The sequence below is a fragment of the Callospermophilus lateralis genome, chromosome 9 (genome assembly GCF_048772815.1).
Source record: "Callospermophilus lateralis isolate mCalLat2 chromosome 9, mCalLat2.hap1, whole genome shotgun sequence".
In the NCBI taxonomy this organism is placed as follows: Eukaryota; Metazoa; Chordata; class Mammalia; order Rodentia; family Sciuridae; genus Callospermophilus; species Callospermophilus lateralis.
The window spans coordinates 83,352,034-83,375,991 of NC_135313.1; the positions used below are offsets into that span (position 1 = coordinate 83,352,034).

The following is a 23,958-nucleotide window of genomic DNA, read 5'->3' on the forward strand; positions in this document are numbered from 1 at the left end:
AGCTAGTGAGAACGTCTGGCTTTCATTGGCGCATCAATAAGATCTATAGAATAGAGACCCAGTGATGAAAGAAAGAGATAATAACTTCTACATTCTCATTTTGCCCTGCTGTAGAATTTGCCTATTGGGTATCCATCCCTTCCTTGTTTGGTGTTCATACTTGACCTTTCTTTGGGAAATCATTTCTGTCTTATTGTGTGGGATCTTGATGGGACTGCCAGTTTTAAGGCATCTTGCTTGCCATCCTCTGGCCAAAGGATGAGCACAAAACAGAAAAACTCTGAGTGAGCACAGGAGAGTTGAAACAAAGTTAGAAAATACATGGAGCCAATTCATCTCAACGACAGTGCTTTGAAAAGACTGCCCAGGAGTTTCTGTCCCACAGAACTCTTCCTCCAGCCTGTCTGAATCCTGCCTTTTTTCAACCTAGGATTTAAACCTTTCCTTCCAGTCATTTACTTTTAATAGTTTGTGTATTTATTTACTGGTTTTATTCAGCTAAAGTTTGTTTCCTATATTTTCAAAGAATCCCAAGAGAAACATCCTAGAAATTACATTGTAGATTACTCAATGTAGTGGTAGCTATATTATGGGTTCATTGCATTTTTAATAAATGACAGTATTTTTGCATTTATAAAACTTTGAAATTTGAGTGAAATTTTCTCAAATCATACCAATTGCAATGTACAATTCAGCAATGATGTTAGTAAAGATTTGGAATAATTCATAACACAGAGAAAGCTGGGAGTAGTAGTGTACACCTATAGGCTCAGCTACTTTGAAGGCTGAAGCAGGAGAATTGCTTGAAGAGGAGTTAAAGGTCTGCCTGGGCTACCTAACAAGACCTAATCTCAAGGGGGAAAAAATCTAATAAAAGCGTAGGCTATGGGGCTGGGGTAAGGCTTGGTGGTAGAGTGTTTGGTTGGCATGCTTGAAGTCCTGGGTTCAATCCACAGCATATATACACACACACCCAAATGAAGATTTCTTTTGCTAATAGAAGGGATGACTATAAAGGAGGAGGTGGTGAAGAAAAGACAAAAACTAAATGAAAATATCAGTCACTAGCAGTGACTCAAGAGAGATGAAAATAGGCATTTTAAATACGTAGAATTGCATTATAATTACAAATGAAAGTATTCTTTTTTGGTTTGGGATGTATACTTTCATATTTAGGGTTATAGTAATACAACGTCAGGTGGTTTTTTAGTATGTATTTCAGCAGTAAGAATGTCAGAGAAGAGATGAAACCCCAAACAAGTGTAGCTAGCATGTCGATAATTTTGCAGGGATCACTTTTAGTAATAACATTCTCTCTACTTTTGTGTATGTTTGGGAACTTTCAAAATAAAAAGTTTAAAAGTACCTAGTGAAACCTATTTAAGAGTAGACTCTCTTGTATGTGTATAGTCTTGCACTGATGTTTAGATCATTTATTAATTTTTAAAGACTCTTTGGAATTTGTGTCTTTTGTCAGTGGTTTTCACCCATTTTTTATAGTATGCTTAGTCTCATGATTTACACAAGATTTGCTTACTAGTGGTGACCCGCTCTCAATAAATTACTTTATTAAACTCTTTGTTTGAGATATACCATCCCTCTAACACGTTCATCTGTACCCAAAAAGCCAAGTGACAGGAATGCAAAATAGAAGGGGGACACTGGGCTTACCTAACTTGATTTTTGTGTTCAATCATTTTAAAGGCTAAAATGTATGCCACAAAAAGATATCTTATTAAATGTTCTAGAGAAAACAACAACATTACTTTTTTGATATGCAAACCTACTATAAAAATGTAAAGATTTTAATTATCTAACAGTAGTCATTTTTTGCTTCACCCTTGATGTTCAAAAAAATTTAAATCCCAAAGCTATCCTGGTAAATTCTATTTTATTTTGATTGCTTCAGCTTTCTAATAGCCAATCCCGAAGAACAAAGGTCACATAGAACAAAATGAGTTACTACCCAAAGTATGAGAATGCTAGTTAGAAAAATTATTGTACACAAATTAGAACATAGTACTTCATTCTCTTGCTTGGGTATGGCTAATATTGTCTATAATATAGTCCCATCCTCTTGACTTTTTGCAATATTTACTATAATAATGAACAATTTGGTTAATCTTCCTATAAAAATTGATTTTGTTTGTCTTCCAATATTTTATACTAATAAGAATTTCCCTTTAAAACATGGTTGGTTCTGCCTCATCAACCTCAGACTTTCATTTTAGAGTGATCTTCTAATTACAAAATCATCCAGTGACAGTCTGGACAAAAATGGCATTCTGGTTAAATCTCAGCACAAAAGAATATGAACAGCCAAGTATATACCAGTGCCCTCCCCCCACCAACATGGTGGAACATTAAGTTATGGCATCCTTTGGTCTGAAACATTTGACATAGTCCCACTCTTTCAGTAGACAGAGACAAATGTAGATGCTAACTATTTAGAGAAGAATATAATATGTCATATCATTTGTCAGAGAGGTTGGATAGTTTTATGCAAGTTAATTTTCAAAAGCAATCAGATTTTGAAAAGTCCCAATGATAGGCAACACCAATTGGCATTTTCTCAAATATTCTGCTAAAAGAAAAGAGGGAAGTTTGATAACATCAAGATCGGCTTCCCTTTTGTAAAGCTTTCTAAAATCTTAACTTCTTTTCTATAGGAACAAAAGTAGCATGGCCCGATTTCAAAATGTGAACAAATAAATACTAAATAGAAATGAAAAAGATTTCAATGAGTTCATTTCATATGGTTCTTGTATTCGACTCTAGGAATGTTTGTGGATTTGTTCAGTGAATTATTGAAAAAGCAACAGGAAAAAGAAAACAGTACATGATTTTTTTTTCTATTTGGTCTGTGAATTAAGGGAAAGGTGATGTGTTAAAACATAAGAAGTATTATTAACTATACTCTTGAGAGAAGGAAACTGTAGCTAACTCACGCTTTGTTTATTTCCTCTTGTTTCAGAAAAAGATTTGAGGCAGGTGTAAGATTTGTTAGAATGGGCATAGTTACTGACAAGAGTTTCAGCAGTGCTTGAGAACCCATGAAGGGGAAGTTTTCCCTGCCCTTTCTTTATATAGTGTCCCAACAGTGATTTTGAACTTCCACTGTCAGAGAGAACACTTCTCGGTGGATCAGAAAATAGTATACAGATGAGTGACTTCTGCTGAATATTCAGCTTCTATGCAAGTTGTTTTTCCATCACTCATTCCCTCCACCAAAGATGTGTGACTCATCCTTCCCATGGGTACTAGGCCCAGGTGTGTGACGGCAGAGCCCTAAGCATGCAGAGGAGGAACTCTTTCATTATTGCACACATCTTTGCATTAATAGATTAGGAATATAAGTGCCTAATGCCATAGAAATTTAGTTAAGGCACCCAAGGAGTGAACTTTAAGCAACAAATGCAAATGTGTTAACTATCTACTTCTGACTGGCATTAGATATGAGAACTACATCTATTTGAGATCCCAGAAGATGGACTATTAAGGCCACTTTAGCAGGATGGAGAAAAGAATATCCAGGCATGGCAAGGACAATGATTTTTTTTTTCCTCCTAGGCATAGTAGGCTAAAGATTTCACTAATATATTTAAAGAAGGATTGTAAAATAAACTCAGAAGTGAACTACATGTAGAGCCTACTTTTGGACCATACAGGATATTATTTGTGATTTTTGTTTATCCATTTTTACTTAAATGATTTACTTAGCAAACTGCACAATGTTCATTCCATTATTCTTTTGCTGCCTGATTAAGGTCCAATGTTAATAAACAAACTGTTTTTCTATTGTGGAAGAGGGCTATCTAAATCAGGTTGTCTTTGTTAGGACAGGCGACACAAGTCTAGTGTAACTGATACTAGCTGCTCAGTTCTTAAACTTTTTCTCCCTTAAAAGACGTCTTTTAAGGGTCTAGTTCTTCTCCAGCCCAGTTTCCTGGGACCCAGAATTGCTGTCTACTTATAACTACACCATAGGGAAGATGGGATTTCCAGGGCCACTGGGGGAGAGCACAAAAATGCTCATAAGAAAGCTACAGCCACAAGTGACCCACTTTATTTCTCTTGAAGCCCATTTGTCAGGGACTATGTGGCCCCAGCCTAACTTGCAGGAGAGAGTGGAAACTGTAAGAAAGCCAAGCAAAGTTCGATGAGCACCTCCTTGCCATACCTCTTGCTACAAGGGAAGAATAGTGCTGAGAATGACTGAGCAAGGTGAATGATACACCTTTCAGAAGTGCTCCTCAAGCTTTATTAAACATAAAATCATGGGGAACATGATGAAAAGGCAGGTTTCTAGGTCCACAACAAAGTTCATTTTAGTAAGGGCAAGTGTGGTAATCAGGTTTGCCCTCCCATGGTATGTGTGTTGAATGGTATACATGGAAAAAAGATTCTTCACAGAGGTACAAATTAAATTCTCTTTAGTGGACTGAAATGTAAATGAAATGAAACTAAAATTCAAAAACAAGTCACAGAGGGCTGAGGTTTTAGCTCAGTGCAGTCATGTGGGAATGTCTAAGTCCATTCTGCCCTACAATATTGAGAAGTTAGACAGATACCCTGTCAATCCTTTGTAGGTGTGAAAGCAATATTGCTAAAATCACTATGTGGAAAATAATGTTAAACCAGGGCCTTTGTCCAAACTCTTTATTTCCTTCTCAAGATTTCTTCCTCTTTTGCTAATTGTTTTTGTATGTGACTTGGGAAAAAAGCAATAATGGAAAACATCATGTTTGCTTCTCCTCAAAGCTTTAAAACTTCTTTTTTTCTCTTTTCCTCTTAGATGTTACCAAGGTGTTGGTTACAAGTTATTCTTTGGAGAGAAAATTAAAAGAAAAAATTTGATGAAAATATGGGTAATTTTAAGTGTAGGCATGCACAAAACTTCTTGAAAATCAGGTTGTGGTATGTGTTCTTGTTTTAGATTTGCCCTTGTTACTACCTCCTCAATAAACAGGTGCATACACTTCCTCAGGCTGTCATTGTTATTTATTTAGTGTGTATGCTTCAAAATCTACTGATGGATGATACCCAACCAGCTTGAAGCTTGACTTTCAAAAACCAGAACCTTCAAGTTGTAATGAGAATTTCTTGAAGTGTGGTCCAAAGAATTTGTTAGAATAGGAGCCTCTCTCTCAAATATACCATAAGAGTATCACATTTGTATGTTAATTTTAGTTCAACAAATAGGAAAAATGATTATGAGTAATAGCTCTCAGCTTTCAAATAGTTCTTTTCATGTTCAAAGTGCTTGACAAACATTAATTAAATCACTGGCAGTCAAATTAGATAAATATGTTCTCTGTATGTGCAGAGCTGTACCTTCCATGCACAGTCTTCTAAATCACATCACTGCAGATCAAACACTTCTCTTTTTTTTTTTTTTCTTTTTTTTGCCATCTGAACTTGGTTGGCTGACACTGATTCCAAGCAACAGATAATTACTGAAAGGGCTAATCATGAGGAGAGATTATGTAAGCTTTCTTTGTTTTTAAACAAAAACATGGATTTATCCTTGATAAAAGGTACAGGATGAACCGCAATATAAAAAGCATCTGACTCTAGGCCAGAAGGTAGCAATGATAAAGCAAATTCCCTCGCATAATCGTGTTGGAATAGCTAAACCCTAATTTAAAGAGATCATTTCATCAGCAGAGAGTACATTTTATGCTTCCCAGGCTACTGATGTTTTTGGCCTCTTTCAGCACCAATAACAAGAAGGCTTTTAAGGCTAAATATGGTGTTGATTTCAGCAATATGGTAATTGTTCATTAATGCTAGGAATCCTTGGTCACTACAGACTTGAGAAGCATTTGGGCCAGCAAATTAAACATAGTAAATTTCATGATTATTTTTAGAATAATTTGCTTATACTTCTTTTTCCTTCATTGAATTTAATGAAGCTTTCCTAACTATCCCAAGAGATTAACTGCTCCCAGTGGACCCTAAAATGAAGTATATTCCAAATAAAAAAGAGTGCTAAGAGTATTCCATCTTTCAATAGCACCTAAAAATTAACCTGCTCTACTCACCAACATCACACAATCAGGGAAGACATGCACATGCATGTGTAGGTACTACTTAGCCAGAGTCAGGCCTACTTTCTTCCAGAGGTTCAGGACAAGTCCCTACAAATGAAGGGACCTCATGTTGCTCTTTCTGCTCTGTCCGCCAAACTAGTCTAATCTGTTTCCAGGGAAGAAAATTACTCATTAATTGTTTTGCAGTTTGCTGAATAAATGAACATCGACTTTAGTTGAGTTGCCTTCTTCCTGATTCTGTTTTATAGAAGTGACACTCTGTACACTGAAAAGCCTCGCATCTGAGAGATTCCTCTTCTTCATAATGAGCCCTAGAGTTTAGCAAGAACATATGAGGTGTCCAAGGTCCTACCCCATCCATATAACTCAGATCTGACAGGTGGTAGTAACAGAACCATAACTGATACAGTACAACATTAGGGACCTGCTGTTAGACTCCTTCCACATTCCAGAGTTAGAGTGAACTTTCTTTTTGGGGGAGAGGGAAAGGGGTACCAGGGATTGAACTCATGGGCATTCAAACACTGAGCCACATATCTAGCCCTATTTTGTATTTTATTTAGAGATAGGGTCTCACTGAGTTGCTTAGTGCCTCGCTTTTGCTGAGCCTGGCTTTGAACTGTATCTTCCTATCTTCCTGAGTGGCTGGCATTACAGGTGTGAGCTATGGTGCCCCGCAAGAGTGAACTTTCTGTGATTACATTTAGAACAGACAGTCATTGGTGGAACTTATTTTTAGCCTAAAAGAACATCAGGTATATCGTGAAGGTCTAAGTTTCTTCTTCCTTCAGCATGGAGACAAAAAAATTGACATATTTGGGGATGTTTAAATGGACTTAAAAGTTCAATAGTATATGAATGGCCTTAAAATGTAAATGATGTACACCTATGCTGAATACATTTTGAGTGGTACTCATTCTTACAGTGTTCCTCAGTGATAGTAAGCTCTACTGAGACCTTTCTCTTAGAGATAACACTTTTCTTGAGGCTTATCTCCTTGATCTTATGCTACATTGGATACTACGGATCTTCTATAACCAACAGCTTTAAGTTCCCCAAATACATACCAGATATTCTTTTTTTTTTTTTTTTTTTTTGACATTTTCATCTTCCTTGCTAACCTTGCCACCAATTGTATCTACTTTCACATTACCTCCAGTTTGGATTATCATACAGGCTCCCTTTCTTCAAATCCAGTGTGCCAGGATGACTAATCTTCCAAATATCCACACTCTAGCCTAACCTCAAAAACCCTTCCACCCACAAGGCCTCTACCTCTTCTGCCTCACTTTCTTTATGTTTTTCCTTGTTTCTCACACTCTTTAGATGCACGTGAGCTTTTTTATAGTCTGAAACACATGAAATCTGACTTTTTCTTAGGGCCAAATGAGACTAGGAGTTTTATTTTATTGTTTTACCTCCACTATGCAGAACAGTGCATGTAGATTAATAAACATTTGTTGAATGATGAATCTAATAGATCATGTAATTTCCAATCCATTCAACCACATTCCCCACTAGCCTATAAATACACTTCACTATCCATCCACAAAGGTTGTTCTCTCTGGCCATGGAATTTATTTTTTATGATGTCAGATACATTGACCTTTTTCTCTAAACAGATTAATGAAGTTCTAAAAGACAGAGGCCCTTTTTATACATTTTTATCTTCCACACCTAGTAGAGTTATGAGCAATATTTGGTATATATTTAGCAAACATTTATTTGTTTCTTACTGTAACATTATACAGTTTATCACTGAGCACTTTTATATCAGTAGGGCTGAAACGGAAATAAAATTAGGTCAACCCCATACAACACTGGCATAGGGCCCATGGACAGAGACAGGGTGAGAGCTTTCTTGCTAATGTCTATTTAGATAGCAAATGATAGTTTTCTGAAAGGAGGATGTAAGGAGGAAGATCTCCCTTGGGAAGATATTTTACTTCCTTATCTATGAATTTAGAGTCCGTCTCTATGAGTGTTGATCATCTTCCCCTGCTGAGTTGCTAGGGTCTAGATGTTATTGACTTGCCAGAATCTTAAAAAAGTCTTCTTCAACTTCTTAGTCTTCTTTGATCCCTGTGTATACTCATCAACCCCAAGTTTTTTCCCTAGCAGCATTTATGTCCCACATTTCTTTTAAAATCCTGCTTGCTTCCTTAGAAACTAACAAGGTCATGGCCTCCTTGTCTTGTTCTTTTCTCCCCCTTCTCCCTGCACCAAGTCCTCGCAGAATAATTTCTTATTAAAATAAATTTCTCAAGCTCAAATTCAGGGCCTCTACCAATGGTTCTAGCTTAACATTTCAGTGTGGTTTGCTACTGTTTCTCAAATAAATCCCCTGTTTAAATTCACTGTTCTAATTTACGCCCCCCCCACCCCCATTCTTGGCATGCTTACTTTCTTCTTAGTGCCTTTGTTTAAGATTTCTTTTACCTTTCCCCTTATACATCAATCCAAATGACAAATTTCCCATTTTGTTGTTGTGGTCTTTAAGAAGTCTTGTCTTAATTTATATGGATTTTTCCAGTTTACCATTTGGAAATTACAATAGAATCCTTGATTATTTATGTTGAATTATCATTTTATGCTTCATATTTTTACCTCCTCAATAGTGTTGTGATTTTCTTGACAACAGGGATTTCATAATTCTTACAGTGGACACTGCCATTGGCCGCTCTGAGGATGCCTGTATTTGGTTGGAACAGGGCTCCAGAGCTCTGGCCAGCACTGCCTGCATCATGCAGATGACCCCTAACTGAGATGAAGGTTGCACAATAGGAATTGTTGAAAACAATAGGACAAAATGGCCTCTGACAGCAATACCTTCCTAGCTAATGTCAAGTTCAGCTTCATAGATCACACAGACTTCTTGGGCAGAGTTGCAAATGAAATAATTCTGATGTTGAATAGCATTATGTCAGTTTTAACTGTAAGCTGAATGTTGGCAAATAGGTGATATAGGAGATCTGAGTTTGAATCTCAATTGTTTCCAATAAAACTGGGTAATATTGGGTATTCAATTTACCCTCTCTGGGCTTCAGAGCTTAATCAGTAAAATGAACAGATTAGATTGCAGATCATCTTAAGAACAAGATTATAAAATTATATGATTCTATTTCCAAAGCAATGAAATAGCAGCCATAGGTTTGGGGATTTTCAGACACTTAAAAATTTTTTTTTCTGTTTTTTTTTTATTTGTAGATGTACACAATACCTTTTTTTAATTTATTTTTTTAATGTTTTTTAAAATTTATTTTTATGTGGTGCTGAGGCTCAAACCCAGTGCCTTACACATGCCAGGCAAGCACTCTACCACTGAGCAACTACCCCAGCCACTTTCAGACACTTTTCCATAGAATAGGATTTACTAGTTTCATGTGCAGTTAGGAATATTCACTTTTAACTTTTGGCGTTTACTCTTTTCTGTTTCTGAATTTGTGTGAAAGTGGATGGACAGATGGTTTATTAGCTTTTCAAATGCTGGTAATACTGTTCAATTAAACAATGGCTCTAAATTTTGAAGGTCCACATAGTGTACTCTGTTTATAAGGTAGTTTTAACAGTTTAAGGAAAATAATATTTATTCCCATAACTTAAAGCAACTAATGCGTGTAAATCTGCAGGCCTACACTTAATTCATTTTTGCATCACAGCCTAACTCTGCAGTTGCAGTTTTAAAAATGAAATTACCACAACTGGCAAGATAAGGCACACCTATAATCCCAGTGGCTCCGGAGGCTGAGGCAGGAAGATCACAGCTTCAAAGCCAGCCTCAGCAAAAGCAAGTTAAGCAACTCAGTGAGATGCTGTCTCTACATAGTGTACAACCAGAGAAATGAAAAGTTGTGTTCCATTTGTGTATAATGAAATGCATTCTGCTGTCATGTATAACTAATTAGAACAAATAAAAAATTAAAAAGAAATCTAATAAAATACAAAATAGACCTGGGGATGTGGCTCAGTTGTCAAGTGCCCCTGAGTTGAATCCCCGGCCAAAAAAAAAAAAAAAAAAAAAAAAATTTACTAAAGTAACCAGATACCCAGTTACAATAGCATGTTTTGCCTTTGCTTTAATCACTTAACAACCTCCATCCAAATACAAAATCCAAAATTTCCAGAATCTGAGGAAATTAAAAAAGAGGAAGAGACACGAATTCCTCATTTTACAGATAAGGACCTGAAGCTTTAAAAGTTCCTGGTGCTGTTTCTACTGTGTACTGAGTAAATAAAAGCTTTAGTGAAGTTAGGTTGAAAGGGAAAAGACATTCAAAATGGGTGAATTGTTAGCCCCAATGTAAAAGCGGTCAATTATTTACTGCATAAAGGAAAGTGTAGGTGGAACTAGGCTAGTCAGAAGAAGGTCACTACTGCGTCGTCTTGCCTTATGATTTTTAATTGCTCACTGTGACTCTTCATGTAAGCGGTACCGCGAATACGCAATTGTTGAATACCCTAACTTCATCTTAAGTGTAATAGTGAGAACTATTGTGGATAAAGAAAAAACGTGGATAAAGAAAATGTGGATAAAGAAAAAACGTGCAAAATGTGGATAAAGAAAAAACGTGACCCTGCCAGCAGGGATCCAAGAGGGGTTCTGAGTGAGAGAAATTAGGACGCCTGGCACAGCAAGAGCCCCGGAGGTAGGAGCTGCAGAGCGCATATACAGCCAGTGACGCACGGGGACCCTGAGGCTCCAGCTGACGGGGGAGAGGATCCGGAAAGGGGACAGAAGGGGTCGGCATGAAGAAGGGAGACCAACATAGTGAGTGAGAAGTGTAGACCCTGCGGTAGGAAAGAGAAGACGCCGACGCGAGCTTAGAACAGGACTAAAGGTTTGAGGAAAGAGTACGAATAAACTGAAGGGGCGGCCGAGGATGCTGACGTGATGGGAAAGGGCACGCAGGGCGGAGAGAAGCCGAGCGAGGCCTGCGGGCAGTGGGCAGGTGTGAATAGCTCGGCCGCCGGGCGCAGCCCTGTAAACCGCGAGGGCGGAGCGGCTGCTGAGTCAGGGACCCAGAGCCCGTCGATCTGGAGCCACGCCGGGGGCGGAGCCTCGGGCCGGGGGCGGGACGAGGGCGGGGCCCTCGCTTGACGCGCCCGGAGGCCGCGGCAGCCGCGGGCCGGGAGGGGCGGTGGCATCGGTGGCGGCTGCGGGGGAGGGGCTCGGCGTCAGCGCGTCGCCGGCTGGGCCGCGCCGGTGGCCAGGAGGGAGAGACAAGGAGGAGGAGGTGAGTGGGCTCCGGGCTGGGAGCTGCGCGGGCCGGCGGGGAGGCGGGGAGCGCGGCCCCTCCCCTCTCCTCACGGCGCCCGCCTCGCGGGGCCGCGCTGCGCGGAGTTCCCAGTGGGGCTGCGGCGGCGGCCGCGCGAGGAGCGGAGGGTGGGAGGAGGGGCGGAGCCGAGGGCTGCGCGCTCAACCGACGCACGCGCCGCGGTCCCTCCGCCGCTGGTGCGCCCGGTTCTCGGATCCCGGCGTCCGGGGTCGGGTGTCCTGGCGACGGCGTATCATTCCTCTCGCAAACTGGCCGACTTATAATTTAGTTTTCTTGGTGTGTAAACGTCTTGTGTGCCGGCTTCTTGAGGCCCTTGCGTCGCTTCCTCCTCGCATGGCCTGCGAGGGTAGTTGGGGGCACGTCTCCCTGCGCAGGGAGAAGGGCGATCCGGTCCCCTTGGTTGCCCCTTTGGCGGAGGGACCTCCCAGCAGACCTTCAGGCTGCCTGTCTAAACCTGCCCCAGGCCCTTGCCGCCCTCACAATCCGGATATCACGGCAGCGCTCCACTTCCCACCGTCAGCGGAGACCAAAGACCACACTTTGCACCTTTGCTCCCCCCCAGCCCCTTTTTAAGGATCAGCACATACTTAGTATTTCCATCCGGACCCAGATAGTCCGTCCTTTCCGGTGGAAAGGTTTTCTTAATCTAAGCCTTGTAATCCAACCTTGTATCCCACAGCGAAGTTGCAGTAATACGTTAATTTAACCGTTGGTCCTGGGGTGTGTGTGTGTTTTTCCTTTAGCAAATACAACTTTTAGAGTCTTAGAATTATGTTGCATTAGATTATCTTTGAGATAATTCTTAAGTTAATGCTTGAGGCCCAGTGATGGGAGGTTCAAAGAAGAGGCTTTACATTTTTTCCCTCTACCTGTATCACAGTTCGAAATGGAAAACGTGAGTTGAGGGTGACTTTCCACAGGAGGTGGATTTCAGTTCGCAGTCCCCAAGTGCTCAGGCTTGCCTTGCTTATTTGATGCTACCACTGAAGTTGATTTTAAAGCTTCACATAGTGATCAGGTGAAGGAGCTGCAGAAAAGAAGTTCAGTATAATTCAATAGAGCTATTTTATTGGATTCTATTAACCTGCTTAACCTTAAGCTTTAACCATGACAGGATTTTCATGTAGGAACCCACATACCAAGTGCAATATTGAATTTTAATTAATGCATTCCAGGTCTGATGTGGCATAGATTCCTCTCAGTTTCCACTCTATTTTATTATACATCTTCTCTTAGATTTCTATACTGTATTTAATGAAACAGTTTTAATGTTAAGGGTTGGAGGAGAACCTTTTGAATTATGAAACTAGCATGCTACTGAGAGAAAAATGGGATTTTATAGCATTGTTATTTTGGTAGCTTCTTGAAGCCCTTGCTTTAAGATGGCTTCTTTACTCATGTTGAAAACATGTTGACATTTTAATGTTAAGATCCACAGAAGTATAAAATTTTTGCTTTGTGGGGCTGCAGTTGTAGCTCAGGGGTAGAGCCCTTGCCTAGCATGGGTGTGATCCTTAGCAGCACATAAAAATAAAATAAATAAAATAAAGGTATAAAAATACAATAACATTGAATTTTATTTTATTGTTTTGCTTTGTACAGGACCTTAGCAGTGTAATCCAACTCCTATTATTTTACAGAAAAATAAGGAATCCAAGAGTTTCTTGAAGAGATTTTGCAGGAGCTGAAGAGAACTGGTTGTCTTAATTAACTAAACACTTATCTAGGTAATTCAGACCTCCCCAATGGATATTCTTGTGCCAGAGTTTATCCTTATTATTTTTATTACTATTTTTTTTCAGTGCTGGGTATCAAAAATCCAGGACTTCAGTCTGTTAGGCAAATGCACCTGAGTTATAGTCCCAGCAAATCCCCCCCCCCCAACTGTTATCTTAAAAAAAGCCAAGTAATTACTTATTTTTTTTTCTTTTTTCTTTTTTTGCTTTGAGTATGTGCCTTACTTTGTGATTTAGGCCCACTATATAAAAATAAACAAATTATTTATACTTAGGAAATATGTGCATTCTTTCAGTTGAAACATTGATTTCTGATTTAGTTTGCATTTAGTGGTTATTTTTCACATCTTTATTCATATTCTTGATTCAGGTAGTCTATGTTACTGCCAGCAGATTGGTATTTAGAGAGTTTTAGGATTGTGGTGTATGTGACTTTGATATTAATTAGGAAAGGAGGTCTAGCACCCATGTAATAATTTAATTGCAGCATCCCCAACATCACTTTTTAACTGTGCCTCAAGTGCAGGAGTCTTGAAGTTCTTGTTTTCTGAGGTGAATTTTTTGTATTTCTCTCAGCTGTGTTTGGATTAGGCATTTAGTAAATACCTGTGGGTTGTGTGCACTCTCCTGGTAGGGGCTTCATGAAAGTTGGACCATGTCTTATTAATCTGTGTAGTAGGAACTGTATAAATGCTTGTGTTCTTGTTAGTAGAAGAGTGCCTGGAAGATCTGAATCATGATATAGTAAACTTGAAATAACTCATTTTCATCTTGTGTTGAACCAGTTAATCTGAATTCTGATATTGAAAGATAGCAGGGGTCAAATAATTTAGAAAAGTTGAGAGGACTAACAATTTTGTTCTTTAATATTTGTTAGTTACGTGAATTAGGAAAGGACACCATTATTTAAATTTAGTGACAGAACAATTCAATCAGACTGGACGAGTACAAAGTTTCTAGCAGACTGAATTTTGATAACCATGAATTGATGACCCTCTCATTGTTTCTGTAGACCACATTTTAAAGCATTGTTTTCACTTTATAAGGATTTATTTTTCGGCATGGACACCTTTGTAAGGAATATGATTTTGGGAATTTAGACTACTTTGGCAAACTATACTGAAATGATATTTTAAATATTTTAAGCTCAATTTGATAGGTTGTGCTTCATGCTGGTGAATCTTAAAATACTTTAAAAAAGCCAAGTAATTAATAATTTTTTTAGAGTCATTCTTACCTATTCTTCAGTAGATCAGAATAGTGTGTTCTACTTATAAAAAAAAAAAAAAAAAAAGAAAGAATTTTAAGCTTTTTTATCCCTGAAATTATCACCACTTCATCTTTTGAAGAACTTTGGTAAAATTGTGGTCTAGAGCTTTGGTAAAATTTCCGTCTAGCACATTAAAAGCCAATTCCGTATAGTGATTCCTATTTGAACATATAGAGTCATATAGATAATAACTTTCTTAGGGACAGTATTTTTATTTTATTTTTTTACATGGAAATGTCCTTTATTACTTTAGTAAATTATGTAGGGTTACAAAAGCAATATTGAACAGAAGTGGTGATAGAGGATAATACTATCTTTTTTATTTATCCAAGGAAAAGCTTTTTATACTTCAACATTTAGCATGGTGCTTACTGGAGTTGTTCTTCTTTTTTTTTAATTTTTTTTATTTTTTATTTTTTATTTTTTTCATCTTTCATACATTTGATTCAAGTGAGTTATGCATTTCCATTTTTACCCCAAATACAAATTGCAGAATCACATCAGTTACACATTCACAATGTTTACATAATGCCATATTAGTGACTGTTGTATTCTGCTGACTTTCCTATCCCCTACTATCCCCCCTCCCCTCCCCTCCCATCTTCCCTCTCTACCTCATCTGTTGTTGTTCCGTTCTCTCCCTTCCCCCCCCTTTCCCCTCACAACCTCATATATGTGATTTCGTATAACGATGAGGGTTTCCTTCCGTTTCCATGTAATTTCCCTTCTCTCTCCCTTTCCCTCCCATCACTCGTCTCAGTTTAATGTTAATCTTTTCCTCATGCTCTTTCCCCCTGTTCGGTTCTTAGTTGCTCTCCTTAAATCAAAGAAGACATTTGGCATTTGTTTTTTAAGGATTGGCTAGCTTCACTTAGCATAATCTGCTCTAATGCCATCCATTTCCCTGCAAATTCCATGATTTTGTCATTTTTTAGTGCTGCATAATGCTCCATTGTGTATAGATGCCACATTTTTTTTATCCATTCATCTATTGAAGGGCATCTAGGTTGGTTCCACAGTCTAGCTATTGTGAATTGTGCTGCTATGATCATTGATGTGGCAGTAAGGGACAGTATTTTTGAATTACCTTCATTACTCCATTGATATTATTACTGAAAACAAATGTACAGTAGAGTTGGATGGTGTTTAATTTGTATGAAGCAGTCATCTCACATCTATTCTTGCTGGTTCTTAGGTCAGTTGCAGTTCACTTGGCCTACCCAGTGCCAGATAGTCCCTTTCACCAAGACTGAAAATACATAAAGCACCCCTTTCCCTGTCCCAATCCTCTGCAGTGGAGTGGTGTGGAGTCACTCTGGTGCCCTGAACATCTGTTGTTCACAGAGGTACGATCTAACATCATATTCTTGGCATCTACTCAAATTTACCTCTCAGATTTTTATTTTAAACATATTTCCTGTAAGGAGTTTTAGAAATATATAGCATAAACTTCTTAACAAAGTATGTATGAATCATCTAGAATATTTCAGTATTATTATAGATAGAATTAGGATTTAGAATTAGACAATTAATAAGAATTAGAATATTTAGTACTTTTCCCCCACACTTGCTAGGGTCACACTTATGTCATTTAAACAAGTAATGAAATTACTTTTTGAGCTGAGTGTGATGGTGATTATCTGTAATTACAGTGATTTGGGAGGCTGAGGTGGGAGAATTGCAAGTTTGAGACCAGCCTCAGCAACTTGGCAAGACTCATCTCAAAAAGGACTGGTGATGTAGCTAAGTGGTAAAGTGACCACTGAGTGGTATATGTATACATATGTGTGTGTGCACTTTTTTTTTTTTTTTTTTTTTTTTTAAAGCAGAGAAGTAATTCCACAGTTTTTCTTTAGTGGTAAGTAGTCTATTGATTTGACATATTTCCTTTGTGGTTCCTTTTTGTATTCCCTGTCCCTTGTGGAACTGGAGCCTTGGTTTCAATATGATTAAGTACCATAACAGCCTGGCAAGTTTTCTCCTAGCCGTTGCTCCTTCCAGTGGGGAGCTGGGACTTGTTCTTGTCCCTGGTAGATAGATGGTAAAGGTATTGTAGAGCCAATATACTGTGATTTTGCCTCTTGGATTCACCCTCACCAGATTGACTCCTTAGTTACTGAGAGCTGTTACCATTTTGAATGTTTTTTGAGGATTAGATTTTCATTTGTATTAGGGACTCTCAGATATCCTAGATTCATACATTCATGAGTTAGACCCCTTTTCTGATTAGCTTTCTGTTCTGTTCTCTGCTGCCTTCTTACTGGAGACACTTCATGCATGCTTTTTGTCCAGTTCAGTGATAGCTAGTTATTTTCAAGTGTTTGATTTTTTGCCCTTGTCTTCTCTCAGTTTTGAACTTTCATTTGATCAGGTGGCTGTTATATATTCTTATAGCAGGTCATTTCCTATGTTTCCTCTAGACTATATGTACCCCAAGGGTGTGACTGAGTGAATCTATCTTGATCTTGGTGATATCCTCAATACTCTGTATAGTGCTTGGCACATAGCAGGTTTTAGGTAAGTACTAATTAGGTATATTCATTCTAATAACAGGTTCTATATCAGTGTCAGAAACCAGTGTTCATAGAGAAATTTCAAATTCATTCAAGAAGTGCAGATATTACATTGCCATCATTAGGAGTAGAGAGTGTGTGTATTTTAAATTATAAGTATATCCATATAAAAATGGCTGTTATCATCCATCTTACAAGATATTTGAGAACTTGTAAAATTTCACAATGTGTAATTGTAAGGCATTGCACATTTCAATTTTTCATGAGTTTGACAAATATGTGTATGTTATTTTATATTTCTTACACAAGGAAGTTTTATGGCACTATAAAGAAGTGAGTTTAATGACTCTATTTTTGTCCATTAGTAAATATATACTGAAGAGTAAATTCTCATTAAAAGACCCTTAAATGCTTGCTCATTAAAAAAAGAGACCTCTTTGATTTTGCTCTCCATACATTCCTAGTTATTGTATTAGACAAGTCATCAAATTCTTTAGTAGTCTAAACCTTTAATTTGTTTTCAGAAAAGTAGTCATGTATTGAACACCCAAATTACCATGTCTTTAACAAGTATTGCTAACACTCTGTATTAAAAAGGTAATGACCATAACTTTTATTGTAGAATTTCTTGTACTAATTTTTAAAAGAGGACTTTTGAGCCAAATTTCCCGTGAAGACCCAAATTCATACTTTTAATGATAGTGGAGTACATATGTATATGTAGAGGGGAAGGGGTTGTAATTTTTGTGGTGGTATTTTTAAGTGGACAGTTTACTAATTATTTTGAGGTAAATACTTTACAACTCTAAAAGGAAAACTTCAATTATCTGAATGAAATGAGGTACATGAAATTAATTCAGATAAGTGGGGAATCCTTAGTGTAAATGATGCATGTCAAAGGGACATGACCTCAATCTTGATTTTTTTCTCCCCCTATATATCTGTCAGCTGCTTTTATGTTACTAGATTGTAATTCCTTTTATTCATACTAAGAATCATTGATGGGAGGGAGGTAAAGTTGCTCTACAGATTTTTTTTTTTCCTTTGCCACAGAAGAATCCCTGGTGGTAGTCTGTGCGGAGCATAATTGCTCATCTCTACCCTGTATTGCCTGCCAGTTTTAGGTGGTACACCATAGCCTTCCATTTTGTCACCTTCCTGTCAAATGTGTATGGGAACCCCTTGAGACTACAATTGAATTAAAATTAAAGCCACATTTCTCTGTTCAATTTCAAGATGTTTATCCTTCCTAAAAGTTGAGTTTCTACAAGTTGTAAGGGTGAATTGAGCTGGATAAACCTTGTTTCCTTCTCTCTTGACTTGCTTAGGTTTTCATATTAAGCAGTTATTTTGCAATGTGAACCCTTAAAATATAAACAAACCTTTTAGTCATTGGGGTTGAGGAAAATGATTTCTGCTGCAGTTGACTAAGTTTTGCAGTATTCCTGGGTTCATGGCATCTGAGAGCTATTGTGTAATCTATAGCAAACCCCTATAGCTGTGATGATATTGTCTTCTAGGCTTTTTGTTGTTTTGTTTTTAAGTGGAGGCAAACTGTTGCAGCCACGGAGATGTGGGCTGACACCTTTACAAATGAATTTACTTCTCTTTAACATTACTATAGATTCTTTACTTGAAGTACCTGAGAACATGCCTTTATTTTCAGCATGTACCAGCTTTCTTTTCATCTCTTGGTTTTTAAGATACATGATGATTCATATCTTGATTGCCTTGGGTAGTATGTGGTATCAGCAAGCTCTGCACCCAGACCTGGTGAGCAGCTCCTAGGTCATTGTTTGATCTTCCCCTAAGTATGTGCAGGTGGTGTGACTAAAGATTTGGGGCTTGAGGGTTAGCCCAGACTGATTTTGACTCTTTACCATTTATGATCAGTATGCCTCTGAGAAAAATTAGGTACTTGTCTCAGTTTCAGTTTCCTCATCTTTAAAATGTGACTATCATTTGGCAATGTTGAGTTGGTTTTAAAAAATTTTTAAAGAGTAATCTTGGTGTGTTAGTTCATTGTCATATTCAAATAGTGTAAATTAATGCATTGTCTAGCTCATAAACTATTTTAAATGGAAGTAGATTTTGTTCCATTTAAAAATAGAGGTAATCAAGTTGGCGGAAAGCTTTCCAAATAGAGGTCTTGCCCTTTTGACTTTAAAACTATATAAAACCCTTGTAAGCTATTGATCTATTCATATATACAAATGATATATGGTGTGTGATGTACAGAGATGGAACATGCACTGACTGTAGTTTGGCCCAAAGGCTTGATCTCCAGAATTGCCATTTTGGGAGTTGCTATGGTCCTTCAAGAGGTAGGGCTTTGTAGGATGACCTAAGGTCACTGGGGGTGTGCTTTCAAGAGGATTGTGGGACCTTGGTCTTATCTTCTCTCTCTTTCTGCTTCCTGGCTCATGATGTGAGTGCTCCCTCTGACATGTGGTCCCACCATGACATGTTGCCCTTGCCAGAGACTCAAACCATGCAGCCACATCGTTTTGGAGTTGAACCTCTAAAACTGTAAGCTGAATAAGCCTTCTTTTCTTTATAAGTAACTTATATCAGGTATTCTTGTGGTAACACAAATCTGACTATAGTACTCTGGAGTCAGACATACTTGGATTTGTATATAGATGATCTACCTCTTTCCACTTGAGTAACCTAGAGCAGAGTATTTTAGCTGTTTGTTCAAAGTTTTTATCTATAATGAAGATAAAAAGACTAATAAAGGTTAAAAAATTATAAAAAGATTGTTATTGAAACTTAGGTTAAGCATGCAGAATACTTCATTGTATTGAGTCCATTAAATACTGGTAGTTATCATTTTGACCTTGGACAGATAATTTCCTGCTTCTACCCCAGGTTTCCACATCTGTACTACAACAGCTAGTGAATACTGTTATTATCATCAAGAGTAAATGAGATAATACATGTATGTGCTTACAATATGTTAATAGCTATTGTATATATTAATTCAGCTTCGGAATAAATTAGATCAGTTTTGAGTTAAAGAATTTTTTCTACATATTTGATAAATTTATTATTTATCAAACTTAAAAGTCATTCATAGCTTTCAGTATTTTCTTAAGACAGTATTTCTTAAATTGTGATGTACAGACCCTTTGGAGTCACTGAGTTGCTTTTAGGGGTACCATGATAATAAAACTATTATCAGAACAGTAAATTTTTGCTTTTTTGTTTAATGTTTTCCCTGCTTGTGCAAAGCTAGTGATGAGTAAAACCATTGAAATCTTAATAGAAATTAAATGCCAGTGGTACCAAACTATACTAGTAATCATTGTATCCTTCACTGAGACGCTTTCACAGGTTAAAGTAAAACAACAACAATGAAAACAAAGCTGGAGGTATCCAGCTGATTTCACATAAGAAAGTCCTTGATAAAGTGGTGAGAGTTATTGATTTGTGAAATTTTGACTCTGGGTATTTTTTTATTTTTAAATTTGGTGTGATGAGATAAGACATTTGCAAAAAGCACTTCTGCTGCACATCCTGAGCACATTGCTTGTCTAGAAGAAAAAACCTTAAGTGTGAGTTTTTTTCTCTTTTGAGTTACCAGTGGAACTAGCCATATTTTTCATGAAATATCACTTTTGCTTTAAAGAATCATTACTGGACAAACTCTGATTATTTAAATTATTTGGCGATCTTTTTCTTGAAAATGAACAAAATAATGAGCCCATCACTTTAAGGAAAATTACTGACAGTGTTGTCAGTGATAAAAATGCAAACTTTTAAAATGAAAATTAAAGATTTGGATAATTAACTTGGTTAAATTTTAGATAATTTTAGGTAACTTGTGTTCCTTCCTATGCTTTTGTTTGCTTTTAATATTTAAAATTTTTTTTTGATGAGATAGAGGGTGATATTAATGAATGTGAGTTTTGTTTTTGGTCATATAATGAATTATGTCAAGATTTGTAGTACCTACATAACTGAATAAACCACTATTTTCTAACTTTCCAGTGTTACAAAATTATGGGTAAAAAGATCAAATAGCAAGTAACAGAAAATTAAATATTACAGAATACAAAAATTTCATATATATTGGATTCCACATTTATAATTAGTCCTTAAGAAATTCCTACTTGTCAAGTTTTGATGAATTATCAAAAAGAACATCCTTAATTATATGAATAATTGGTTAATATTAACACTTCTTTTCATGATGTGTTTGAGGCCATTTTTTTTCATATAGCTCAATCAAAATAATGTATCATATCAGATTGAATATAGAAGTAGATAGGAAAAGCTACCTGTCAGGGCTGGGGCTGTAGTTCAGTGGTAGAGCACTTGCCTAGCATGGGTGAGGCACTGGGTTCGATCCTCAGCACCACATAAAAAATAAATTAATTAAAGTTATAAAAAAAAAAAGAAAAACAAACAAACCTGCCTGTCTTCTATTAAGCTAAATATGAAAGAAATTTGAAAAACTTGCATAATAATGTCACATTTCTTACTAAGTTATTTTTTTAGTTTGAAAAATAGTGAAATTATCTTATTGTTTCTATGTAAAATAAAAGATTTAAAATGAATTAAATATCTAAGAATTTTTCATTTGGTAAATATTGAGAATTAAAACTCATGTAAACAAAACTCTTGGGGGAGTACTCAGTAATTTTTAAGAACACAAAGGAATCCTGACATTAAGAAGTTTGAGAACTGTTTCTTTAAGAAAAGGCTCATCAAATGAATACAGTTCTAAATATTTAGTCTTTTTTGAATATGGACAGTATGACTCTAGTTTCTTTTCTCAGTTGTAGGGATATGTCATTGGACTTCTGTTACTTTTTCCAAATAGGCAGTGATTTCCTGTGTGTATTTTTAAAGAAGCCTTTCGTTTTTAACTTTTTTTGGTACCGGAAATTGAACCCAGGGGCACTCAACCACTGAACCACACAACCCCAGTCCTTTTTATTTTGAGACAGGGTATTGCAAAGTTGCTCAGGGTCTTGGTAAGTTGCTGAGGTATTCTTGAACTTGTTATCCTCGTGCCTCAGCCTCCTGAGCTGCTGGGATTACAGGCCTGTGCTACCATGCCCAGCAAAGATTTTTATAAGATTGATGCTACCTATAGGATTACACTCAGAATTGAGATATGGTTAATAGTAATACCAGTTAGTCTTTTTATGCTTAATACCTTTCTTTGGGGGCTTGGTGGTAACCAGGAATTGAACTCAGGAGCACTTGACCACTGAGCCACATCCCCAGCCCTATTTTGTATTTTATTTAGAGACAGGGTCTCACTGAGTTGCTAAGCACCTCGCTGTTGCTTAGGCTGGTTTTGAACTCATGATCCTCCTGTCTCAGCCTCTCTAGCCGTTGAGATTAAAAGAGTGCGCCACCATGCTTGGCTTGATATCACTCTTTTGTAATGAGGTATATATGCGGTTTTTGGAGCTTTTCACCATGGCAAGTATATCAGTGTTATAGTGAAACTCATTTTGCTGAATATAAACTGACATTTTCTCAGAAGTCCATACACCAGGCTTATGTATTCTGACATTTCATAGTTATTTTCTGGTATGGTCAATCTACAGTTTAAGAATGTGTATCTGAATTAGTTACTTGCAACAAAACCATATATAGTATGAACTACAGATGTGTATATAGTACTAGTGTAGTATGGACAGTTCAGCCTCATTATGGACTATTAACATTTTTCTATGGGAAATTACATTTTTACTCCTTGAAATCTAGCCAAACATGTATCTTCATTGCAATCTAGCAGTAGCAAGAGATCCCACTTTGCCCCTCAGAGTAGTAACAGGATTGTTAAAGCTTTAATAATAGCTTTTAACATTAAAAAGCTTTAATGTGCTCAAAAGGCACTCTAACTTGGGCATCTTATGTGAGTGAAAGGTGATAACACTCTCAGACGAAGCAAGTATTTAAACTTTGGGCCAACTAGCAATAATGGAGGGAAAAAAGAGAAGGGATGTTCTGGAGGCTATTTTGAGGGTGGTATGTTCCCTTTTGGGACAGACTTTTTTAAATAAAAAGGTATATATATGTAGGTTGGAAAATTCATCAGTTTATATGGAGTTTGCTTTGTTGTGTTCTTATGGTTGGAGATTTGTATTAATTGAACTCAAGCAACAGAATGACAAGCCAATTGGGAAGGTTGAACTTACCTTTAGGCCAGAGATTTGAAGGTAAAAAGAGTGAGTGTGATGAGCTCCAGGGGCAATGATAATCAGAAGTAGTAGTGGAGGCCAAAAGTATGTTGATATATGTAGGCTGTAAAGGGGACCCGCAAAAGTCCATGTTCTAGGGTGGTTGTTAGAACAGGGGGTAGGACTGATAATTGACCAGCACAGTTCAGTCAAAAATTGTTTTTACTCAGTTCATTGCCCTGAGGTCTCTGGCAGGAAAGATAGAAGACATGTGTTCTATACAGGAAGCCCAGCCCAAATGGAGAGTGGTTGATATGAAATAGAAATCCAGAACCATAGGAGCTTGGAGAAATGGAAGAAGCTAAAGTTGGAAAACTAGAATTTGACCTGTGTTGAGCTCCTTGCTTCTTCCTGCCCTGTCAATATTAATCCCTTGGATTGAGGCAAAACTGAACCAAAGGAGACAGAAAAGTGACTTATAGGTGTCAGCATTGGAGAGACAGGATTGACCCAACAAATGTATGTTAATTGGATGGTAATTAAACGGGGAACAATTGGGTCGTTATAGTATTTCCACTCAGGTTCTTTATACAGCAGACCCTGGGTAGCATATTACCTGCCCACCAAAAAATTCTCTAGGCCTGGGGTTGCAAATTCTTTCTTTAAAGCACCAGATAGTAAATATTTTAAGCTTTATGGGTCAGATGGTTCCTGTTGCACTTAAGTCTGTTGCTGCATGAAAGCAACTGAAGAAAAACACATTAACAAAGGAACATGGCTGTGTTTCAATAGAGCCTTATTTATGAAGACTCAAATTTGAATTTCATATATTTTCACGTTTAACAAAATATTAGAAAAATGTTTTTCAGCCATTAATAATATAAAACCCATCTTTAAATCATAGCTATATAATAGCATGCACTAAGTTGGATTTTGGCCCATGAGCTCTTGTTTTCTGGCCCCTGTT

The 23,958-nt window shown here is 37.3% G+C and overlaps 1 protein-coding gene across 4 annotated transcripts in view; it reads left to right on the plus strand.

Moving 5' to 3' along the window:
- The first annotated feature begins 11,169 nt into the window (after positions 1-11,169).
- Positions 11,170-23,958, plus strand: part of Qtman (queuosine-tRNA mannosyltransferase) — a 369,524-nt gene continuing 356,735 nt past the window's right edge. For all 4 annotated transcript variants that reach the window (XM_076866170.1, XM_076866174.1, XM_076866171.1 and 1 more), the window contains exon 1: positions 11,170-11,287. The gene's annotated coding sequence lies outside the window, so the exon portion shown is untranslated. The remainder of the gene's footprint in view (positions 11,288-23,958) is intronic.